General features: G+C 33.9%; 1 protein-coding gene across 1 annotated transcript in view; it reads right to left on the reverse strand.

Moving 5' to 3' along the window:
- The window catches only part of LOC118440145 (uncharacterized), a 129,856-nt gene extending 103,565 nt beyond the window's left edge, over positions 1–26,291 (reverse strand). The window contains exons 1-3 of the mRNA XM_085661361.1: positions 26,176–26,291; positions 24,807–25,012; positions 23,471–23,678 (exon numbers count right to left, since the gene is read on the reverse strand). The gene's annotated coding sequence lies outside the window, so the exon portion shown is untranslated. The remainder of the gene's footprint in view (positions 1–23,470; positions 23,679–24,806; positions 25,013–26,175) is intronic.
- Between the last annotated feature and the right edge of the window lie 239 nt (positions 26,292–26,530).

Below are 26,530 nucleotides of genomic sequence, written 5' to 3' on the forward strand. Positions count from 1 at the left end.
TCTGCCTCTGTCTTTATACGGCTTCCTTTACATAATTGTCTTGCGAGTACTATATATATATCGCATACCAACACTTAGAATTCCTATCGTGATCGTAGAGAATTAATAATGATCGGCGTTAATTAGATAACCGTGATAGAGTCTAGATATTATCTATACCTACTTACGGCCACGGATTGCCGCTTTCAAAATGTGCTTTAAAAGCCTCCATGCAAAGTTCGTAATTATGGAAAGCACGATTATACGCATTAACGGTTTACCTTTGTTTCGGTTGTCTCGATATCCTATCTCCTCGGCAAGCACCAATTCTATTAACTATGAAAATATCTTTGTAAATTCGTTTTGATATATTTTTTATTTAACTTTTTCTTTAGAAAGCATAATAAGTTATTGATAATATCGATTTTCAAAATCAAATATATATAATCGACGAACGATATATATACATTCTGACGACATATTAACAAATATCTTAAATGATTATGAGTTGAAGTACGAGTAAGAATTATGTAATTTTTTTCTCTTTTATCGTATGTATATATTCATAAACGTCATCAATAAAGGTTCGAATGAATGAATATCGTTTGGAAGAAAAGAGAAAAAAAAAAAAGAAAAAAAAGGAAAAAGTAATGATAAAGAACTCATATCGGTCGTCCGCCCCTTTTTATCGTCAATTCCTTTGCGCGATCGCCCTTCAATAATTTTATTATTACTTTTGCCATAAAAAATTCTTCAATAGCGGGAATTTTTATCGCTACGCAATCGATGTTTTAATACCCGTCCACTTTGAATCTCGCTAATGGACATTGCAATACGCATTGATTAAACGAGATAATATATATCGTTAAAATCATTTTATCTTCTTATCGTTTGCATTGTAATAAAAAAAAAAAAAAAAAAAAAAAAAAAAAAAGAAAAAACTGCAATATATTTCTACGTTTCTTTTATATCTTTTTCTTTTTCCTTTTTTTATCGATCCTTCAATCATATAATATCTGTAAAATGTTGGATTAATAATTTCAATTATTCTTTTCTCTTTCTTTTTTGTTTCTTTTTTTATTTCTTAATTTTTATTTCTTTACTTTCAAAGAACTCGATTTTTCAGTGATAAAATTTTATATGCCAAAGCATACATGGTTTTATCGAAAGAGATAAAAATAACATTTCGATTCAATGAAACTTTATATCACATCGTTTCACTTCATAACCATCTTATTTCATATTTTTACTTCGATCTACCAATCGTAATACTATGAACGTGATCGTTAATCAATTTTCCATTCGTTTGCGATTTACCCTTTCAAATTCTCATCCCTTATTGTTCGAAAGCGAACTTTCGAAAACGGAATCACGATAACGAAGTTTCTAAATAACCGGTATACACGAAAGCCCACGAATAATTCTCTTTCGGCGTAACGAGATCGTTAAGAAATTATGATCGGTTGGTTGATTTTCATTACGCAAGTCACGAATTTCCTTTGGCACAAAATTTTCCTCCAACGTTTCTATATCGTTTTTAATTCATAAGATAAAAGAAAATTTTCTATGAGTTAATTCGCTTTTGTTAATTTAATGTGAAACAATGCCCTAAAAGTTATTTCTCGTTTGACTTTAAACGAACATTGAATATATTCACGTATGAAAATGAAATTATATGGCGTCTTAGAGAATTAAAAAAAAAAAAAAAAGAAAAAAAAAAAAAAAAAAGGAAGAAGAAGAAAAATGAAAAATATAAAATTTCAATTATACGTTTGTCTGTATATCCACGGTTCCACTATATGGAACCACTTATAAGGCATGTAAATCATTCTTTTTTACTTACTACATACTCGTATTTCGTTTTAATAGGATATACTTTGTGTAGATCGTAAAACGTTGTGAAAGAAAGAGAATAAGAGAGAAAAATTCAGAGTGGAATCTTTCAAAAGGTTTTCTCGTTAGAACGATGTAACGGTGTATCTGTAAAAAAAAAAAAGAAAAAAAAAAAATAAAATAAAATAAAAAAGAACTACAGAAAGAGATAAACGGCATTGTTGGCCAATAGGAGAAAAGGACTAAGGGCATTTGAAAAATCTACTTCTATCTGGGCGAACGGATAGACGGAATTTAATCTTAGGCGAGGCTAGGAGACCCCGAAGCTACAACGAAATTACACTCGAGCGCTGACTCGAAGAAAGTAAATTCAGTTTTGGTTCGACTGCCATTGCATGATAGGATAGGGATGAGAAGCTCGTACCGAATCTTAGTGTCGTTTAACTAAATGGATCCCGTTTTTCTTAAGCGATAAAGACAGGGATAGATAAGAGGAAGAAGAAGAAGGAGAAGAAGTAGAAGAGAAGAGAAGGAAGAAGAAGAAGAAGAAGAAGAAGAGAGAAAAAAAAATAAGAATGAAAGAAAGACAGATTTTCTTCTTACGTGCCGAACTATTTCGGCATAACTAATAGGATTTTTGCTTTCGTCACGTATAAACGAGGAAAATATTTTCCCTCCTGACGGGTTCTCCCTTACACGGAACATTCCAAGCTTGCAAATTGCCCTACGTGGATCGCGGAAACAATAAGGATTTGCTGAAATCGAATGGGAGAGGCGTCGCTTTACGGGCATACCCACGGCAGCAGCATCAACGAAAATCACGTCGGGTGAAACGCAAACGCGCGCGGATTTCTCTCATGGAAGTGCAGGCTCGTGAGAACGAGCACGAATTCTGTACAAGAAAGAGAGAGAGAGAAAGAGAGAGAGAGAGAGAGAGAGAGAGAGAGAGAGAGAATGGGAAATAGACGAGAAAGGCGATAAATATTTTAGTACTTTCGTCGCACGAGAGACATTGTTCCTCGGAATCGTACGAGTATTCTATGTATACGTATATATGTATATATATGTGTGTGTGTGTGTGTGTGTGAGATATATGTGAGATAGAGAGAGAACGACAGAGAGAGAGAGAGAGAGAGAGAGAGGGAAAAGAAAGCTAAAGAGACGAAGCTAGTGAAAGAGGAAAAAGATAAATATACGAAAAGAGAAAGACACTATACTACTCCGCATAGCGTTTTCCCTTTGACGCAGAAGGCATCGCAGTGTGACATCTTCGCATTGAAAAATGATATGAAACGAAAACGTTATATATGCTATATATGGACGAAATACGAAAAACGTATCGATCCATTAATCTTTCCTTTGAATAAAGTCGACGCGTTCCATTTAAACGCATATTTTAAATATGAAATATCTATGAATGGAAAAGGACAGTATAGTGACATACATATATCCAAAACGATTCGCTTGTTCTTTTAACTATCGAGATGATAATTGTTTTAATCTTAGGTAATATCTCTTATACCTCTATCGAGAATTTTCACGAGCTCTGTTCGAATGATAATAGTAAAAATGAATTACAGTTCGCCTGTGTAAAATTGTTACGTTCTATTCTCATTACCTTTTTCTCGTTTCCCTTTTTAATCGTGGAAAAAAAAAAGGTAAAAAGGTCGCGTATTAAGAAATAAAACTTTCATCGATTTAATATCACGACTATATTGCAGGCAATTTTCTTTTAGACAAAAAAAAAAGTGTACGCTTGAAATAAAACCCCTAATAATACCGCCAATAATAATAATAATAATAATAATAATAATAATAATAATAATAGACTACTTGAATACGTAAAAACAGATTAAAAACGATAATATTTTTCAAGATACGATGGAGTACATTAAAATATTTTTACGCGACGTCTGATGATGGATGGAAATGTTACGTGCACGAGGACGCTTTACATATGTAATACGTCCCTTCCCGTTTCTGTAATACGTTCTTCTACATACATGAGAGATACGAGAAGCTCTTGTGCGAATCCATCGTGGATTAAATTTCGCGATGGCGTAGGTATATATATACTAGCTTAGCCGTATGAAAATGAATTCGTAACATCGAATATCGGAATAGAATTTTCGTTTGTGGATAATAATCTTCCTGTCCGTATGTTTACCTTAACGTACACATTCTCGCAATATTTGTCGTAAATTAACAATAACTTTTTTTTTTATGTTTCGAACTTCGTGATACGTGAATATATTTACAACTTGTTAAATTATAAAAAAGATTTACATGAAATATCTTCAATCTGATAGCATTAATATATCTACTACCCCGTATACTTGACCATATTTCTGAATAAATAGGTATGTATTTACTGAAAAAAAAAAAAAAAAAAAAAAAAAAATAGAAAATAAAAAGAATAAAAGAATAAAAGTTAAGAAGAAGAAGAAAAAGAAGATCATATGGAGAAGAGGTTAAAAGTCAATAAATGCTCGTACAATAGATACAATGAAGGAAAGACCTTTGTCGTTGGGGTTTGCCTCAGTAAAGGGCAAGTTCAAGTGCCCGAAGGGAAACGAGCCAGTCCATCCTCTAAAATGCTTTCGCCTCTCTCATGACACGCGATGTTTCGAAAGTCCGGAAAAGCCGCATACATACCGTCGAATCCCACAGGAAGGGAGCAACCATGTACACGTTTCCTCCATCCCTAACGCCTAAGGCTATCGTCGTCCTTTTCGTTCCTTCCTTAGACCGGCCCATCAATAAGGATGCCCGAGGATAACTGATCTTTTCACTTCCTTACTTGAACAATCACGATCGAGTACAAACGATCCTTGTCGAATGTTTACATTTTTCTTTAATACCCCAGGGATAATTATCTTAAATTAAACGCATATCATTGTTACGTAGAAAATGGATCCAAAGATTCGCCGAGAAGAAATTTTAAAATTGTTATTATATACTTCGAAGAAAAATATCTGAGTATATCTTAAAAATATATATATATATATATATATATATATATATATATATATACATATATAGGTTGAATTGTTTTTTTTTTTAGTATATTAATTTTAAATACTATTAAAAGTTAAGTAGCAATCAGTAATCATGTATGTGTTATCAGACATTTAAGTAGAATACAACTTTTCTATGGGAAAGAATTGTATGAGTTGAGACGTTTAAGTAGTACAGGTCAAACACACGTATGAACATAAGATTTTAACGAATCGATTTGCCTTTTTTTTTTAAAAAAAAAAACCTTTTTCATATAAAACAATATAAGATGGATAGGTTACGTATATTGTAATGATTGAAAAAATTCGTACACTATAAATCACTATAGATATCGACATTACGATTGGATAATTTGTATACAGTAATATCCACATCCACTTTTCCCTAAAGATTCTATTGAAAGATTTGACAAGTCATATAGATTTCATTTAAAAAAGTCATTTAGAAAAAGTCATTTTGATTTGAGGGGATTGCTCAGAACCGAGATAATATATTACACCAACTCCGACTAATCTTTTTTATTTTATTTTTTTTCGTGCGATCTCGTCGACGGGACGATCCATCATCGGTTGATAGTCTAATGAATGAACTTTTCGAGATGAAAAAGTATCACGTCAACGAATATCCAGATATTTCTGTTTTTGACGAATCATTTGACATTATATTATTAGAAATAATAAGTGAAGTATTGTAACGTACGTCGTTAAACGTAATCGGCTTTGTCGTTCTCTTCGAAAGCTCTTTTAAGCTTCAAAAGAGATACTTATCGACGAATCGTGCGGTGCATTTATCTTCTCAATGTCGCTTTCACGCCAGGAACATCGCCTAGATATATCTGGCAAATACATCCCATTATTCTTTAGTAATTGCAAGTGTCCGTCGGAACAACTCGGCAGATCGTACCTTAGCGATCCGGTTATTAAGACTTCTTTGTCGAGGATCGTAATGAAAAAGTGTAGGGGAAAAGAAAAAAAAAAAAGAAAGGAAGAAGGAAAGGAACTTTGGTACGAAGAAAGAAGTAAGATAAACGATACAGTTAGTGATCAGTAACTTACAATTTTTCATTTCGATTCATCAACTATGAATAATATCAACTATTTTTTATCAATGATATTTATTGCTTAAATATAACGAATGACGATCTAATAAAAAATATCAAGATCGTTTTGAAAAATGAATTAAATGACAAGGATTTATTAAACGTTAATATATTTGATTATTTTAGTAACGTTAGAACAAGTGTAATATAGAATTGATGATGAACATGCAAGTATAGATAAAATATAGACAGAAATGATAACGGGATAAGCCAAGAATTGAAACAAATTGAACAAGTGAGTATTCGGAATATAATACACGTGTTCCAAGGGACGGTAAGACGTCGTAATTATTAATGTACCGTAGGAAACGTTCACCACAGAATTCCAACGTCAGCGTCCTTGCGGCACTGAAACTACGTCAATCAAGTGTCGGTTACGAGAGCGATAATAAAGTTATACCAAATTTAGACGTCGTTCGTGTATTCCACTGCCAAATTACGCCACGACATTGTCCATCTCCGATGGATAATTGACATTAAACAAAATTCCATTACCATTTCCAAGATATGTACCAATAAATTTATAAACGCGACTTGTTCTTAAGTTTTAGAGCACTTTAATAGCCATATTTATTTTACTTTTCAAAAAGAAATTTACGTATCTTTGCTATACAAATTTAAGCTTCCACTACGTAAGTATATTTCTATGCATATAATGTGATATATATATATATATATATATATATATATATATATATATATTAGTAGGTAGATATATTTGTGCTCTTAGGCAATCCGAGAAACGAAATAAAAGATCCTGAAAGCGCAAATTTATTATTTCTAGTTTCTTCCTCGTTGCTGCGTAAAGCTGCTTTAAAATACTTTGGTGAGCTAATTAGTAAAGTACCGATGCTACGGACGGTTGTACATACCACCAACGGGATCTAATGGATACACGGAGCCCGATTTATGGCACCACTTGTATCCATTAGACTTAAAAGCAAATATAATTGCTTGTATAATCCATGGACACGCGAGTCAGGATCCTCGGATGAACTTTCGAGTTCGTTTGATACAGCGAATGAGGTTGTTCATTGTTCAGATATTTTTTAGAGAATGTGGTTACTGGTATATTAAATTAATAAACATATAATATAATAATAATAAACGAATTTTATGATGTTTCGATCATCTGGATCGGGGATACAATGAAAATGAAGTATCAAAATGTTTTTGGAAATTGAAATGAGTCTAGAATTTCATCTAGTAAAAGAGAAGGACGGAGGAAGGGTTGAGGGATCCTACGATATAACGTATAGACAGATTGAAGGTAAATAGATTCCATTCTAGATTCTATTCCAGAATGAGCGAAACAGCTGGTGATTTTCAATTCTGTTATACTATCGTATCTCTTTCTCTCTCTCTCTCTCTCTGTCTCTCTCACTTTGCTCACTATCAATAAACTCGTTCGAATTCGCCTAACGATATCGAATAATAGATATTTGAATATAATGACAAGCTCAAAATTCATCTATATGATTTTAATGGGTAAATAGAATACATGCATATATTTACTTTATACTATTCAATTGTCGTAATTGTTTCATTTTCGATTTCTCTAATTATCCTATTACGTCTATAAATATCTAATCTCATTATTCTTCTTTTTTGATTTTTTCTTTATTTTCTTTACTTTTTTTTTTTTTTTTTTCATATAAATTATTTTACTCTTCTGTCCCTCGAATAGAGATACTATGTTGAAGGAATGCAAGAATCGATTGAAAAAAGCAATGGATTTAAAGGAAAATCAATGAAATTCGAAACTGAAACAATTCGATGCTTAATCTACATAGAGTGTACATAGAATATGCAATGGCAATGACTTGGTCCATACCGATGCGTCTTATGGGAATTATCGCGACATAATTGCACGAACAGCAGCACGTTACGACTGTACGGAGTATTCTCCCTTAGGAGACACAAAATAGCCATTATCGCAGCCAGAGTCGTTTATGTGAAACCGTAGATCGTGGTCGTTGTTAGCGATCGCCGTTCGAGACCGACTTCCTCTTTCTCTATTCACTCCCTCTCTCTCTCTCTCTCTCTCTCTCTCTCTCTCTCTCTCTTTCTCTCTCTTTCTCTCTACGTTAATTAAAAGTTCAAATTACAAATTTTTTTAATAACTACATTTGTTCGTCGAAAGGAAATATAAAGGCTAATCAAAAATTTTTCTACTTTCCAAATGTCCCACTTTACAAATAAATTTTTATGACTGTTAATAAAATAAATAGTCAAAATTTCCATTTTAAATATATTTCTTGCAAATTATTGTAATTAATAATTATGACAACGTTACGTATTATATTTAATAATCTTTATCCTTTTCGTTGACAGAAATAAAGATATTATGGACACTATCTGTGCGAAAGCAGATTACGTAAAGTTTATAAATATAATGACGGAAAACGACTTTGACTCGTTTGTGAAATTAAAGCTTCTAGCGCTCCTTTGATGTTTTTTCCCCAACATTTTAAAATTCATTTATTGAAATTGAAGCTGCCCGAATGCGAGTTGAAATTAAATTCGTAATGTGGCTACATATGCATATCCACGTATTCCGTAGTCGTTTTAAATCGCCTTTCAAAGAATCAGTAGATACGTTTCGAAAGATATAATACGTTCTTTATTGTATTTAACAATAAAATAAAAAAATGGGAGGAGGGAGAGAAGAAAAGAAAGAAAATTTAATTATTATTTCTTGCGTATTTTTCCATCCGATCGAGCATATAAAAACGTTGATCGTCTTTTTTGTTCTATGGTTGTTTCAAGAGACGCTAATCCGAGCTTTTTAAACGAACCACGGTGCATTTTCAAACATTCGATTTTAAACCACGTTTCTGTGCGCGGAACGCTAACGTAAATTATTCTCAAATATCGATCGGATCAAATTGGGAAGAATATTAATGAAAATTTCATTTAAATTCATTGGACCTACCTCTATGTAAAAACGTGGAAAGAGATAAATATCAAATGTTTATTAACGTTAATCTCGCGAAAACGAATACTTTAATAATAATACAAATTGTTAAATTTTTATTTTATTATACCTGCACACATCCTTTTACGAATTTATTAAATGTTCATTCGAAGTCAGTCATGTAATAAATTATTTTATAATCAACCATATTTCGTACCTATACGATTCTCACGTTTAAAAAAATTCCACGTATATGTAATATTCTAAATAAAGAAAAGAACCATTTAGAAGAAAGACCAATTAGAAGAAACTGTTTAAATTGTAAGAAAAAATTAACAACTTCCTTCATTTACGAATTAACGAATTAAGTCAAAGAGTAGTATCGCGACTCGTAATCCACGCTTTTGCTTCCATCACGGGAATTCTAAATTTCATAAGGGAGACTTTGCTGGTGGCGAAATACGTTCTTTGCATCGAAATCGCACTAAATAAACCACACGATTTCGTGCCCGATTTTCCCCTGTGGCTCGAAAAATGAACACGAAAATAAATTCGTTCGTTCGAGAAAACGTGCCTGCATTACCTTAAACCTTTTAACATGCATGTGATTCGTCGTCGTTGGACTGCGTATATTACTGCGTTTAATGGTTAGAAGCAAAGATCCTCGTTGGAGGATATTCTTTACGTAAAAATGATCAATCATCACGATGATATATAATTACGGGATTAAAGCTTGGGATATTACGTTAAACAAAAATATTTATTTGTTATACTTTATCATAGTTGATAATAATATATTAAAATTTTTAAAAGATAGAAAGAGAGAAGGGAGAGATATTTTTTTTCGACGAAAAGAAAGAACTACGAGTAAGTAAACTATACATAGTAAGAAACACGAAGTGTCGTATAAGTCTTCGACAGAAACTTGCATCCTCTTTATTTCTTGTTTCCTTTTTTTTTCTTCTTTCTTTTTTCCTGCCCTCTCCTCCTCCCTCCTCAGCCCATCGCTAAGTCGCATCGCCTAGGCGAGAAGAAAAGCGTAGGATTTTGAGGCTAAACCGAGTCCATGTTATTTAACACCCCTCGAACGAGAAAGTAGCTCGAAGCTTTTCTCGGGGGCTTAGTTTTGTGAGTGTTCGCGGAAATGCACTTCGGAGATAGAAAGGTAGTGAGTAGAAAAAGAAATAGAAAGAGTGAAAGAGAGAGAGAGAGAGAGAGAGAGAAATTTATGGGAGTGGATTGGCTCACGCCTATCTTCCGTCGGAACGGGAAAAATAATTTGCATATACATATTTTAGATTCAACGACCTCGCAGACGCCTCTTTTGCACGTAAAGTCGTTTCACCCCCATGAGTAACGTATTCCAACTCATTTTCAGTACTTCTTCTCTATCCTCCTTTTCACTTTCATCATCTTTGCATTTCGTCTCAATCGAAGCGTATCATACGCATATATACGTCCAAAGGGAATTCGAATCTATTGTGATTTACGGATATTACTTAACTTAATATTTTAACAAGCTCCTTCCATACCATTTACCTTTTGTCGATTTTATAATCTTCCCTTTATTTCAAAGTTTTACCTAACTAACGATTTTCCACGAACGTTAACGCGAAAAGTTTACAGAGTCACGATTTCATGGTCTATTCGAAGAACGTGTCGCTTGCAGATGCAATACAGCTCGAAATTCTATTACGACTCCTATATCTAAATGGTAACCAATAATCGTACTCTTGCGTGAAACTTCTTTTTTTTCTTTATAGTTTAACATTTTTAACCATTCGATCGAATGTATATATATATATATTCTTTTACCGTCGGTTTTCTTAAACTAAAGGTAAAACGAGATAAAAGAAAATAAAGCAAATGCAAAAGATATTTTCAGTACGTATCGTAAATTATAAATTATGACGAGCTTGACGCGATAAAGATAATGAAAGAAAATGAGTACTTACGTGTACTAGCACGTGATGATAACATATTTAATGAATTTATGTGATGAATATGTTAAAAAAAAAAAGAAAAAAAAAAAATAAAAAAGAAGAAAGCCCGTTTCGTTTTTAATCTCCCAATCGATATTATCATCGGTATCATTATAAAATCAAATTATTGTTGCATTTTTTAATATGAAAAATCACGTCGATGTATCGTTACGAAACTTTGTAAGACATGAAAGACGAATGGATGGTGCAGAGTTCTTTGAGAGGGATAAAATATTCGGTTGATTTTAGTATGCTTACAAAAGGGAAGTGGCGGTTTTTCTTTCGGCGACAAAAGAGTGAGACGAGATCGTCCTCTTTGCATATGCATCGTCATGCACTTCTACCGCTCTCTTTTTTCTTTACACGTGCGCGAACACACGTATATACGGAGCTACTAACACAACCAGTTTGATATCAAAGCACTCTTTCAGACGTTATTGCTTCGCGAGATAAGACGTTCGTGTAGAAAAAGTCGGTCCCATGTTACAAAACACAAAATGCTTTTCTTTTAAATGACGTCGCCCGTGAAGATCCCATGCCATTTTATTAGAAAATTTATGAACTTCTCTTTTACCCTTTCTTTTCAGTTCTTATTTTCCTTTTCCTTTTTTTTGTGTTTTTTTTTTTTTTTTGTAATTTTTGTTTATTCCGTTTCTATTTTTTCTTTTCTCTTTTTTTTCTTTCTTTCTTTTTTTTTTTTTTTTATTATTTCTACATTCGTTGTTCTTCCTTCATATACGGCGAACATTAAACAATATTTAATTTCATCCATCGATTTTACAATCCATTGAAATTTTCATGTGTTTCGAAATATTTGATATATGAAGCACAAGGAATATTCAATAAACGACAACGAAAATCACATTGGTTTGCATACATAGCCACGTACCATTCGTAGTATGTACGTATATATATATATACACCTATGTATAAGCAATGTTTATCAATTGTTTCGTGGATTTTCACGAGTTCAAGTACATGGTATAACATTATTTAAAACTCTTATCGTTAGTATTATTAGTTCGGAATGTTTATAAAGAAGAAAGAGAAAAAAAAGAAGAAGAAAAAATGACTCGCTTATCATTTAGTAATAAAAAAAGGAAGTAAATGAGAAAAAGAAATAATTATTTATTTCTGTCAGTCGTTTTTCTTTTTTTTCTTTTTTTTTCCTTTTAATATCACAATCGAGTTGAACTAATTCGAGCTGTACACTCGCACATATCGATTTTTCGGTTGGCACTTTTAATCGAAGCTGGGCTACGGCGTTCGTGTTGATGTGTATTCACAGCCGACATCGCGATTAACGATAATACTTTTAACGCGAATGAGAGATTTATCGGAGTGCGGGCAATACATTTTGAATCACGTTAATGAATCGAACTGAACGGTGAACGGTTTCAATCGATTCATTGCTCACGTTTGCCGATGACGAGTAGGAAAGGCCATGAGAACGAGAGACTCGCAACATCCGCAACATTAACGATCGATCCAAACCTTCCTTCTGTTCCTTTCGCTACATATATCTACTTAACTATGTAGGACTAGAACGATGCTTCTCTCTCTCCGAAACTTTAAGCTCCGCTTATGGCGTCGATCAGCCAATCAAGAAACCGGATTTAGAACTTAAATCCTACTTAAAATTTAACTTAGAAAATTCTAAAGAAGAAAGTGAGATAAAAGAAAGTGTTAGATAAAGAGGCTTTTCTAACGAATTACAATTGGTAAAGCCGATAATAACAAGTGTCTATCAGAAAATTCAAAGAATTTCGAATGAGAGAAAGAGAAAAAGAGACGGAGAGAGACTAAGGTATAAAGAGCGAAAGAGAGAGAGAGAGAGAGAGAGAGAGAGATGGATAGAAAAGCTCGGATTTGATTTTAATTTAATTAAAAATGCATGGAGCCCTCATTACTCGTAGCCCATTAAGCTCAGTTCAAACTCGTTAAACGTACGGCATGAGCGTTGTTAAGCAAATACATTTTAAAAAGGAAGACACATCCAATTTGGTAAAAGAAACTTGTATATCTTTTGACGAAAGTATCTTGACATTTTGCACTCTGATTTTCAATATAACTTCGGACAGAAATTTTCCCCCGAAGTAAAGACCAGCAGCACGGTTACCAACTACCACTATTATTAACAAACATTTGGGCTTTTCGACTCTATACAAGTTATATGCGGAACGTTGTACTAAATTAAAGGGCGTTTGTTTTAAGTATTACGAAAGGGAGAGAGGGAGGTCAAGGATTTATTACCTTCTTCGTGCTACATCAAACACGATAACAAACTCTCGACCATCGTGTGTTCTAAACAGATGCCCCACATATATATATATACATATATGTATGTATACCTTTTCCTTTCAATCCAATAGTTTAAGCCCTAATGTTCTAATATAAATCAATTTCTACATTTCAAATCTACTATAACCGAGGTTAGTCCTAAAGATTGAAAATAAAACAAAAAAAAAAAGCAATCAAATGCGCAATAAAAAGGAGAAAATATAATCGATCGAGAGTTTTTCGAATATACCTAACATTCCCATGTAAAGTAATCTGGTATATGTATGTAATATATATTGTAATATGAAAATATTGTTTCGTGCGTTTAAGATTTTTTTTTTCTTCCTTACGACAGGGCATATCGTTTAAGGATAATTCTAACGTAAGCCTTTTAGCAGAACAACGTTCACGCGACATATCCGTCGTTTATCGAGCTTCTCAAATTTCCTTTGGTAAGCTTTGGTGTGACTAAAGATTGATGGACGGTCTCATAGGTAAATAGATAGATAGTGAGTAAATATATAGAGACGCACACGTTAGACGGCTAGTTAATTACATGCTTAAGCTCCGATCACGTAAGCTGTATAATATGAGCCACAAAGATTAAATGTATACTAAAGATATGTTTACAACAACTGAAATTATAATATAGACGGTAGATTATTAACGATACTATGATTCAAATAGCTATACCATAATTTATTGAAATACAAATAGTTTATCAATAATTCATTTCCAAATAGATATGTATGAATGATATTGTTAATTTGAAGATTAGAAATTATTCTGAAAGAATCGATAATGAAAGATTAAAAAAAAAAAAAAAAAAAAAAAAAAAAGAAATAAGTAGTTATACATCGAACCATCCATGTGAGATTCTACTTTATCTTTCCTCGTGTTCCTAGTAAAAGAGTTTTAAATCCACATTTATTGCACTCCCGTTATCGGTCGGCGTAAAGCCTTCCAAAGGAAAAGTATATCTTTTGATTTATGTACTAGCGCGTTCTCTTTTGGTGATGCAGCGGCAGCAGCAGCATCAGTAGCAATAGTGTTGGTCGAAAGAGATGGGGATGGGGATAGGACCGATAATGGGGACGCGTAATGGTGGAAAGATTCGTTCGTTCGGTGGTATTATCTCCGTTCGGGCAAGCCACGAACAAAAATTCGTCGTATAAAGAGAAAGAGAAAGAAGGAAACGAATTGAAAATGAAAAAGGAAAGGACAGACAAAACGTAAAATGAGGCACAGACAAAAAGGAGTAACAAACAGAGCAAAAGGAAGATAACGAGAGCGAGAGAAGCAAAAAGAAAAAAGAAAAAAAAAAAAAGAAAAAGAAAAAAACGAAAAAGAAAAATCTTCTATTCAAACTCAAACGAGAATCAATCAACCATCGCTATTGTTTTTAAACTGATTATATTAATGAATAAGTTGATGATCATCGTACAAAATTATTATATCGTTTTTCTCATTGAATTTTAAAATCCATCGAAAGACACCAAACGTATTTTTCATTGAAATTTCGTCTTTCTTTTTTTCCTTTTTCCTTCGTTAAATCTACACTTTCACTAACACGAATATATTGCAACTATGTAAAAAGAATTTCACGTATCAACGAATTGTATATCGAGTCGATAGAATCCAAAAACAATGCTATCACACATATACACGTAGTACATATCTATAATGACAACACATCGATTTCTGTTGTTTCAGGAAGCGAATAATATAAATAATTACGCTTTAATTAATAGCCTCCGGCGATCGACATAGCTAATTCACAGAGACTCGCTCCCATTTAACTTCGTAATAATTTGCTTGTACAAACGACACGCTAACTACGCGCCCGAATTATTGTCAACGTTTATATTCTGTGACTGCTATATCTACAGTCGTTCAAATAAAATACAATTGTGGCGATAGTTCCCATCGTTCGTATTGTCGGATACTGCAATGTTATTAAATAATAGGGAATTAGTAATCGTTGTATATACCGATATCAATTTTATAAATACTTATTTTTACATGGCTAATAAATTGAACGATTGATTTAGATTAAAATAATATATTTTGTCGTGACTAAATATGATATTTAATATTATCTCGTACGATTCGAGAATTAGAATTAATAATTCATTTTGATTAAATTATTATTTTAATAAAAATATTTCGTAATTTCTTAAGGTGAAAAAAAAATCCAATATTTATCTTCGAAGCTTACAATTCGTGTTCTCGGTCCTAGTTATGTCTGGGCCTGATTCAAAATCAAACAGGCCGCTGCAACACGGTGATGCGACATCGAGCTTCGACTTCTTGATTAACCGATCTCTCTCTCTCTCTCTCTCTCTCTCTCTCTCTCTCTCTGTCTCTCTCTCCCTCTGTGACCCGAAGTTCCGATACTTTGTGCATTGACCCACGGCCGAACGAGCGATGTTCCAATTTAGCCGTGTTCTCCTTTACCTCTGATAGCTTTCCGATCGCGATACGCAACTCCGATAGACGGTTCATGTCAGCCAACATACGTCTTCGAAATCATTATTGATCTTTTTCTCGATTATTCTGCCTGAAGCAATTATAGATATTCGATAAGCGATACCATAAAAATATCTATGAGATTATAATCAACGATATATTTTATTAATTTTTATATCAAAGATTCGATCTTGTTATAATCAAATTCTTTTTTCACAAACTTACGTTTCTTTAAAACAATCATCTATTATAAACGAAGAACATTATAATTGAATTTATATCATCCGAATGTGAAGTAAATTACCTATTTTACGAAGGAAGGCTCGCAAAAAGTATGTGTACGTCTGGCACGTGACAAATTGCTACTTGGAACCCTACAACCTTATGTTTGGGCGGAGGTAAGGTTAAAAAAAAAAAAATAAAAGAGAAAAAAGGAAGAAAGAAAATTCCAACGCTTGATCGATACGCCTCCTCTCTTTCTCTCTCTCTCTCTCTCTCTCTCTCTCCTTTTCCGTATCCTGCACGTGGCATTAAAAGCAGAGTTAACGGGTGGCGGTTGGAACCACGTTTTGTACAATGCACGAAATTGCGTGTGCCATTGGTTAAAGGACCGTTTCAAGAGCAGAGAAAGGGATGAATGGTAGGGCGGAGTTATATAGGGGGAAGGGAGAGGAACACTGGTCACGCACGTAGCATCGTTCTTTCGATTGTTCTGCACAGGAAACAGACTGCGTTTCCGTCACCTGTCCTTCCCACCTCGTCCCTTTCCTCACATGTCTTTCCCCTCGATTTTCTGACCTTTATTCCTTGCTTTTCTATTTTATTTTAACGTGACACCTGAACACCGACACGGTCAAAGGATCACCCGTATACTCGCTACGGTCAGCTAGTGACTCAACTGTCCCTTTTTATAACTACCCACATGGAACAGAGCATGTAATCTAAATAGGTATGTGTACGTATATATGTGTGTGTGTGTGTGTGTGTGTGTGTTATCTTTGACATGTAAAAATTATTATTTTATTTGTATATATTTGTATTTACTTATATTTCAATGTATGTATATATATATATATAAATTATCGAAATTATTGAATATGCCATTACAATTGTGCGGTTGCGATTTGAGGTACATGCTTTTATAAGAATCCTTATTACGTTTTCCCTTCGTTTCGCAAATATTATAAACTTACTTTGCACAAACGTTCCTTTTTCGAAGGAATAAAATACGATACGAAAGCTTATTTAAAAATCCTACCATGGGTCCGCCAAATCGACCTAGTTTCAAGGTTTAAGGTTCATTGAAGAATCGTATTTACAAAGTACCGCATTCGAATTTTCCTTGAGCCTTTATTCGCCCTTTTCTCTCGTTCGTTTCGACGTCGCACGATATTCGCTTGCCGCAACGCGATCGTTATACTTCGCAAAACCGTCCTAATTAAGTTTCGAAAGTCGGGAACCTATTGTTTCTTCGACCTAAGCGCGACGTCCCAATTTACGTTTTCAGTTTGTAATTTAAGCCGATAAGAAGACTCGGGATCATTAGCGTGGCGGTTTCTTTGCTTAACATTTCCATACGCAAAAGTCGACCGACTTTTTCTCGTTTCTTTAAATTCATTCCAACACAGATCTCCTCCGTTTCCTCTTACGGTTAGAAATTCATCCCTATTCTTTTCTAGTTAACTTTCAACTTCTTTATTTACACGACAATCTCATTTGCTTCTCGACACGATCGACAACTATGTGCCTGTTCTTGCTCTGGTAAAAATGCAAATTTGAGATTTTATTATGGTATCTTTCTTTTTTTTTTTCTTTTTTTTTTTGAAAATCTATTATTTGTACGAGAAAGGAATAAAGTCGAATATACTTTCTATTTCACTCTATTTCGAATTTTTATAATCTTTCAACAATTAAAAATAGTCATATATATATATATTTTTTTTTCACCTATAGAGATATCACATAGATCGTTCCATAAATCACAGTTTAACTCGCTTGCAAGTAATTGCAAAATTTCATCCCCTAAATATTCAGAAAATAAATCTGATTGCAAGAAGATTCGTATTTTCTTTATGGAGTAGAGAAAGAAAAAAGAATAAAAAAAAAAAAAGGAAAAGAAATAAAGGAAAAGAAACAAAGGAAAAGAAACAAAGGAAAAGCAAGATCCTCGTCTTCGATGCCCGTAAATGATAAAATTTATGTTGGTACGAGAATAGATTTATAAGTCTAGGATCAGATACGATAACGTGTGGTTATCACGACGACATAAAATCGTGCGATGGACGTTTACGTTCCGTCGACTTTTCCTCCTGTAAAATAATCGCACATTGGGGAAAATTTAATACATGCGAAAATTTAATTTTTAATTCGAGAAGAAAAATGCTTAAATTTATGCGTGTCTCTAATCCTGATTTATGATTATCATTTTTTTCTTTTTTTTATTTCTGATATTAGATCGTGCAATATTTCTCCAATTTGCATTCTACGTTAACTCGCAGCGAGTTGACCTCTTTAAAGAGCGACAAAGTTGCAAAATTAAAAATTTATCGAATTCCAAAAATGCCTGACTAACTTTGCATCTTTACGATATCCACATATGGTGTTAAATGAATGCTCAAATGTCCTCTGCCTCTAATCTTCTTTTTTTTCGCGTCAAAACAAAAAAAAAAAAAAATAAAAAAGAAAGAAAAAAGAAAAGTTTGGTTGACCTTTAAGCGAAGTACCTTTGTACTACCACGAACGAGTAGCAATAACATTTCTAAAAGTTTTTAACGCTTTGCATTGAACGAAACGTCGAACAATATTAATACGATGCAAAGGCTAAAAGGTCAATCTCGCTTGCACCGATTGATAATGAAAAGTTTAATAACCATAGCTGATGCAAAATCGCCAGAGATGAAGAAAATCATGAACGTTATGTGATGCACATATAATGATATAATCGAGATTATCACAGTTAGAAAACTTTTCGTGGACTTACAGTCGCCGAACCAAAGATAATGCGATTGAACTTATTTCCTGGTGGTTTTAACGTAACCACTTTCATGATACTAATTCAAAATAGAAAAGTAAACGAAGTTGTATATTATTTGGTAAAAGACAAATAAAATAGTTTCCACTTCTTTTCGACGTTAATCGACTAAATAATTTCATTTGTAAGCTTATTACTCGTAACTCGTAATAATCTGGTTAATAAATACCATTCATACGAAAACTTCATTAATTATTTCAATAAAGCTTTCAATAAAGCAAAAATAAAATTGAGAAACAATTACGATATTCTCGATTACGATTCCGTGTGGTAAAAAATATAAGTTGGTGAAATTCCATTGAATAGAAAAAAAAGAAGGAAAAAAAAAAGAAAAAAAAAAGAAAAATAATAAAAAATAAAAAGAGAAAGAAGAATAATATTGAGTTTGCCATGTACTATTATATTTTGTTCGTATTTGATTGCATTAATCGCCATTACGAAAACAAATCAAATACGTCGGTACGAATGAAATATAGACGAAACGCGTAATGACAAAACTTCGAATGCATTCGAGGCTGGAAATTAATTGTTAGGAATAATCGTCCATTGCCTCCGCCACTTCGAATCACATCGAATGGTACAATTTTACTCATGGAAACGACCGAATTAATTTTACCGAGTTGTTTCAACGTTGTTCTACGATGAAAATCGTCTTCTCGCGAATAATGCGTAAGCACGAATTACGACTCTACGTGAATTCCTTTGACGTCATAGAATTCGTTAGAGTGAATGATTTAATCACCGTAAGTACTTCTACGACTGGATAAGTTTCGTTTTAATGAAAATCCTAAGGATCACTCAAACGACTACGATCATTTTCAAAGTTTTAATCTCAAATCATCTTAAAAATGGAAAAACTTCATTCATTTCGAAACGAATGTATTTTGCAATTAAATCGGAAAAATAAAAGAAATGAAAAATCAATGAGCCAAAAATCCATAATCCATATAAATTTATTCTACGTCGAAAACGATTTTATAATTTAGAAATAATATTTTTAAAACGTATTTCTTCTTACGAATAAATCATTTTCTCGGAGGGCCTATTTTAAAGCGTTACTTTGTCAAACGTGATTCGCAATATCGATGATACTTTCGTTCGACTTCCTAGCTTCAGGAAACAATAATGACTTTTAAAGCTTTCTTCTCCTTCGAGAGTACGACGCGTCGAGAAACAAACAATGCGTTTCATCGTATCGATTATTTAACTTATGAAATATAACTTTCTTTGATATAGAATAAAATTTATTACGATTATAAATTTTAATTAATCATTAGCTTTCTTACTTTTTCTGCTAAACGAAGCGAAAAGACGTAATGGAATAAAATGCATCGATGATATACGCGTTTAACTGTGAAAAAGGAAAAGAATGAATGAGAGAGAGAGAGAGAGAGAGAGTGGGTGGTAGAAAGAAAGACAAACTCATTATTAATTACCATTATTCTTACGAGATTGTATTTTCTGTAATAGGCTCCATGGCTTTCCAAGTATTTGCTCAGTTACGTAAATATTCGCGGTGTAGTATGGTGGTTTCGTAAATATCTGATACTTCGTAAAGTATTGAAATAGTTTGGGGATTCTCAAAGCTTTTGGCTTCTTCTTGATCTTCCAGGGAAATAAACTGGATTAAGAAAAAAAAGCAAAAAAAAAAAAATATATATATACATACATCTATCTTTTATCCAAACATATGCAGTATTATATTCTTATCGTCGATATAAAAAAAAAATTATTATCTCTTTTAAATAATAAGAAAGTATTAACACCCTTTTGAATGCAGAAAATCAGAAATTCAAATTGAGATGATAAATATCCTCGAGTAAAATCTAATTGTAATTGTAATAGTACTATTAAATTGAAGTACGCAATAGCGTGACCTTACAAACTCAAGTCAATCGTCTTTGTTCTGATGATATTCGTTCGAACCGCTAAGCATTCCTTGAATCGACCTCGAGCGATTCCTCGAAGGTACGTCGTAAAGATACGAAAGGGAACACGCTCGTTTCTCTCCCGTCGAGCATGGGTTTACATCGGTACGATCGGAGACGATTGGATCGAATACGACTTTCTACTTCCTTTTCTCTCTCTCTCTCTCTCTCTCTCTCTCTCTCTCTCTTTGTTTCTATCTATTTCTATCTCTCTATCTCGTTTTATTGCGAATACCATCGAACGGCTTAACGAAACGGTGGAAGACGAAAACGAAACTCTACGAGCTAGTTTTAAAGGGAAAAAAGGGCCAAAGGAAGAGAAGATACACTTTTCGTTTTGTGGTCAAAAGAAAATTCAAGGGATACTTCGATTCGACCTTCGAAGCCGCAGCCGCGTCCAAACTTTTCCGTCGAAGTACGAGGCTTTGAGGCTTGATACAAGAAAAAAAAAGAAAGAAAGAAAAATAAAAAGAAAGAAAAGAAAAAAAGGAAACAAGAAAAAGGGGGAATGAAAAAGAAGAGGGTTAGAACTTGTATCAAAACCGTGAATCGAATGTTTATCGAGTATTACAGTGGTAAAAATGAAAAATTTCTCTGCTTCTCTCTTCTTTTCTCTTATCCCATTACTTTTATCCTCCCTCCCTTCCACCGTTCTTTTCTTTCTTTTCCATTCTTTGTTTTTTCTTCTTTCTATTTGAATCAACACGGTCGAGCATTTATGTAAGTTCGACGTAGTTGCGCGTAGTAAAAAGTTTTATTACTCGATGCTGTGGATTTAATGGGCATGTTGAGAGGGTGGTACTCCCACGTTCGAAATAAGAGATTTAAACTAACTTTAAGCTATTTCAGAATAAAATTTATATGCCCCGAATACGTGTCCTTAGGTCTTTCCTTTTGTAAACAGTGTTAAATGTTCCAATGGAAAAATCGACAAATTTTTTTTACTATCAACCGTCTACGATTAACACCACGATAAACGCATATAGTATTAAATTTATACGGGGTTCCAAAAGGAAATAAAAGTGTTCTACATGGAAGTCCGCATGTTCAAAACAGAAAAGAAACGTGCAACGAACCGTATTAAAATCGTTTGATATCGTGTCACTTAACGGTGAACGCACTTGAAATCAAATGAAAATATTTTTCTGTCGGTATCTATCAAAGAAAGAAAAATATGACAAAATATTTCAAACGTAATGAAGTATATATATATATATATATATATATATATATATATATATATATATATATATATATAAAGAAAAACAAAAAAATTTGAAAAAAATTTGAAAAAAATTTAATACCGTATTAAATAAATAAATATTTATAGGGAAATTTGTAAAAGTAAGTGGGAGTAAATGTTTTTCACGTAAGTCAACAATAATAAACACAACCATAAATATTGTCAAAGTTTTTCATAATTCATTAACGAGTAGTATAGTACGAGTATAATGACGTTTCAAATCGTAATTTGGATGAGTTGCATTCGAAAGCAACTATATTATTAAAGGGCAATGTAATGAAAGGACAATAATGAAAAATATAATGATGAAAAAATAGTCGTGCTTTTTTCTATGATTTGTCCTAATTAATGAAAGAAAAAAGAGAGAGAGAAAGAGAGAAAAGAAAAAACAAAGTATTCCATATTGTGAAATTTTCACGTCTTTCTAAATTATCGTCAAACGAAAGAAAATGTTATTTCGGTGAGTGCCGATCTTCCGTATCGCTTTTCGAATAAGGAATAGTGGACAGATATATCTCGGAAAGTTCCTCTCGCGAGGCTCCGTGTCCGTCGTTTAATTGCCCGAGCTAGATCGTGCCCGTCACCGTCGTGCCAGAACCATTAATTTCATTTAATCGACCGCCCTCTTTACTGCTTTCCGCGCTATTCAGAGATCGAGAGAGAAAGGGGGAGAGAAAGAGAGAGAGAGAGAAAGAGAATAAAGAAAAGGATAAAAAAAGGGAGAAAAAAGAGAAAGAGAGAATAAAGAAAAAAATAGAAAAAAAGAGAGAGAGACAAAGATGAAGCTGTAGGTAAACCAATCTTGGTAGAGGTCCATCCTTTCACGCGCGATCACAACCGATTACGTAGAAGAAAATGTTCGAGAGAGAAATGGAGAAAGAGAGAAAAAGAAAGAGAGAGAGAGAGAGAGAGAGAGAGAGAGAGAGAAGGAAAAGACTTTTAAAGGACACCCAGCTTCCCCTTATCTTCTATATACATTTTAAAAAGAAAAAGGAAGAAAAAAAAAGGAGAGAAAGAAAAATGTCTATAAAGAAAGATTCTTAGAAGAAAAAAAGGAGGGAACTACGGTCAGCAAGTAAAATATTGTAATATCTTTTCTCGTTGGAAAAGTTCAACCTGAGAGAAAAATCCTGACGAGAATTCAGAAACTCGATCCTTTTCAATATTTTTCTACGTTCGTACACTTTTTTTCTTTTCTCTTTTTCATTATTTTTTTATTTTTTTATTTTTTTTTTTTTTTTAATTTTTTTTCTATCAAAGAAAACAATCGTTCCACTGTCTTCCTCAACGAATATGATGAGAGTTACGTAGTTCATATAATAACGTAGTCCAGCATCGAGTAATGACGTCACCGTCGAAACGAATTCGATTATCCCGTTACTCGATCGTATTCGAGAAGCACTTGTGATGTGAAAGGACGAATAGTCCTTATAGTCCTTGAAATTCCTGTGTTCGTGGCGTCTCCTTTGAAGTGGTCGAGGAAGAAAGTCTCTCTCGCAAAACGATCCTCACTCAATATATATATATATATATATATATATATATATATATATATATATATATGTATATATATAAATATATATATAAATATATGTGTATATATATATACACGCGTATATGCACCGAAACCACCACGGAAAATAAAACACATGCACAAACAGAGGCACACGTACGCGCACGTACACACTTACCCCTCGCAAGTAACATCACAATCTCGATCCATTCTTCTCCATGATCCTTCTTCTCCTTCTCCCCCTCCTTCTACTCCTCTTCACTTCCTCCTCTCTCTCTCTCTCTCTCTCTCTTTCTCTCTTCGTACAGCTCCCTCTTTATCCTCTCTCGAAACCACCTTCGATGAATTACTGTACTTTCGAATCGATCACTCTATCCTTTCACGATCTTCGAAGAAGAGAACTCTCTTATCATCACTTTTTTACAAAAAGACACGCGAAAACACGAAATAAGAAAATGAAAATGTCCCGCGCGACCGCGACTCTCGATCACACGCGTTCTACTGAACTCTCGCGAACTTACGATCCTCCCCACCACCCGAACCCTTACTCGGTCTCTCTCTCTCTCTCTCTCTCTCTCTCTTTCTCTTTCTCTCTCCCTATCTCGATTCCCCTTCTATAACTCGATTCTCTGTCTCTCTTTCTCTAAATGTCTCGGTCCTACGACCCTCACCCTACGACTAGGACGAATCAAGCGGGTAAGAACTCGGGGATGTATATGGAAAGAGGGTTGCGTCTGGACTTGAATGATATTTTCGAGGGGTGTGTATTTCGTTTCTTCGATTGTCGACTGGAAAAAAAACGGCGCATGCATAAAAGGTTGCTTCACGATGGAATAGGAACGAAAACGAAAGAAAAGGAAATGAACAACAAGAAGAGGGGAAGAAAAAAGGAAGAAAGGAGAAAAGAAGATATGAAATGGAGAGGGTGAAAACGTGGGGAGCGCGCGCGCGCATTCACACGCACTGCTTCTAGAGGGGCGAAGGGGTGGAAAGAGCAAAATAGAAAGAGAGAGAGAGAGAGAGAGAGAGAGAGATAAATAGATAGATAGATAGATAGATACTGAAAATAGAGCTCTATATCGCGAAGACGAGGGAAATCCCGAGCTCAGCGTCCGCGTAGCGACTGGCGCCTGACACCTCCACCCTTCCGACAACAGCCCAACCCTGCCGTCGCGGCGACGGCGGCGACGGCGTGCGCGCCGCGAGCCAAAAGTGGAAGGGTGCCGAGCGACGAGTGGGGCGCCACCGGGCGCCAACCCCTACTCCTCAACCTTTTCCTCAACCCTCCTTCGCCTATCCCAAAGCGCACGCGCTCGGTCCTAGATTTCGTCTCGCCTCCTGATTTTTCCTAATAAAAACGTTTGTCTCGGTGAGTGGCCTGCCAGCCGTAGTACCTACGGTATATAACTAAAGTACATGTACCTTTCCCTTTTTGTTTACTTTTATTTTGTTTTCTTTTCTTTTTTGTTTTGACTTGACTCGCTTTGCTTTCGTTTTTATTTTCTTTTGCTTACCTTTTTTTCGAACTCAGAAAGAACGTTTTATTTCTCTTTTGACTGAGTCCCGATTCGTTACAATCACCTATCCCTTTTTATTTTTCTTCTTTCTTTTATTTTTTTCTCCAACTACTGTGTATTATTATTCTCTCGTAAGATACTGAAGAAAAAGAATGAGAAGAATGAACCATTTTAATCTGATTAATAGAAGATCCCTGGAACGTCTGAAAAAAGAAAGAAATTTATTTGATGTAATCGTTCGATCCACGTAACTATTGAAATAATATGCATCCAACGAAATGATACACCTAATACACTCGATAGCCCGTTTAAATAGCTATACCTTTTGGAAATGGAAAATTTGCTATATTTTTTATTAGAAATTTCTTACTTAAAAGTGTAATCTTTTTCAAATAGAATGACTTCGATGTTCTTTAACCAAAACGAATCGACGGGTGAAAATTTCGTCGCTACGAGTCCGTGCAAACGCGGGGGAAAAAAAAAGAGATTTGCAAATGGATTTGAAGCTGGAAACCTGTGAAATATGTTTTCCGACGAAAGCTTACGGACTATAAAATGTACGATGGTGGTACGAGGAAAAGGGAAAAGGAGAAAAAGAAATAGAGAAAAATAAAAAGAGTAAGAGAGTGAGGAAGAGAGAGAGAGAGAGAGAGAGAAAGAGAGCAATCGTGTAAAAGTGAACTACGAAACATCGTAGTTCGAAAGTTATTATTAGAGAGCTTGTCGTACTTTGATGAACGAAAGGAGCACATAGGAAATAGGCGTGGTAATTGGAAACGACGAGACCGCAGATTCACCTTCGCCTAGTTTTTGTCGACGGGATCTATCCTTATTAAAATTCAGAATACTCGGACTGTTGCCAAATAGCGAAAATAGGATAGAAATATGCCGGAAATTTTCTCTCTCTTTCTCTATAACGAAAAAGAACCTGTTTAAGACAACGTTACCCTTGCTACGAATATTATAAGATAATCGATTTGTACATTTAATTTGTTGGTTAATCGCTCTTAAAATAAATCGTATTATTCCTTTGAAAAGGTGAATGGATTTCGTTCGATACATTCGCTTCCTAAAACTTGCGAACGAATTCTAAATACAATTTTAATCTTTTATTATATCAAAACAAATTATTAATGGTTGTACAAAGAATTTTGAAGAAAATTATGGACTTGAAGAAAATTAAATCCAAAGAAAATAAAGTGAAACGAGTACGATATCTTATCGATATTTCACAGCAAAGATGAGAAATACGAAAATAACTTTTCTTACGTAGAAACTTTCTACATACATAAATACATACATACATATAAACATACATATACATATATACATATATATTTAGTAAGTACATACAATATCTACTTACGAAGCGTGTTTCACGTAACACCGCTTATTCGCTTTTAATAAGCCCCAAGGAGACATTACGACGTGGAACGTACGATGAGTATTTCCACTTTATAAATTGAAAGCCAAATCCGGCCGAAGCGTTTTCTCATTTAACTGAAACATCTTTCTCGTCGACTCACGCGAGAATTAAACGACGTAGTAAATTGATGGTCTCTCTCTCTCTCTCTCTCTCTCTCTCTCTCTCTCTTTCTCTCTCTTTCCCGATCTATCTACTTTCTATCTCTTTACTCTGAAAACTCAGTATGACAAGTATATGCAGGGGATATTTACAACATAACTATCTGTAAATATACTAACGTCAAGCATATTTCCGG

This window comes from Vespa mandarinia, chromosome 14, assembly GCF_050613455.1.
Source record: "Vespa mandarinia isolate Hongniang chromosome 14, ASM5061345v1, whole genome shotgun sequence".
In the NCBI taxonomy this organism is placed as follows: domain Eukaryota; kingdom Metazoa; phylum Arthropoda; class Insecta; order Hymenoptera; family Vespidae; genus Vespa; species Vespa mandarinia.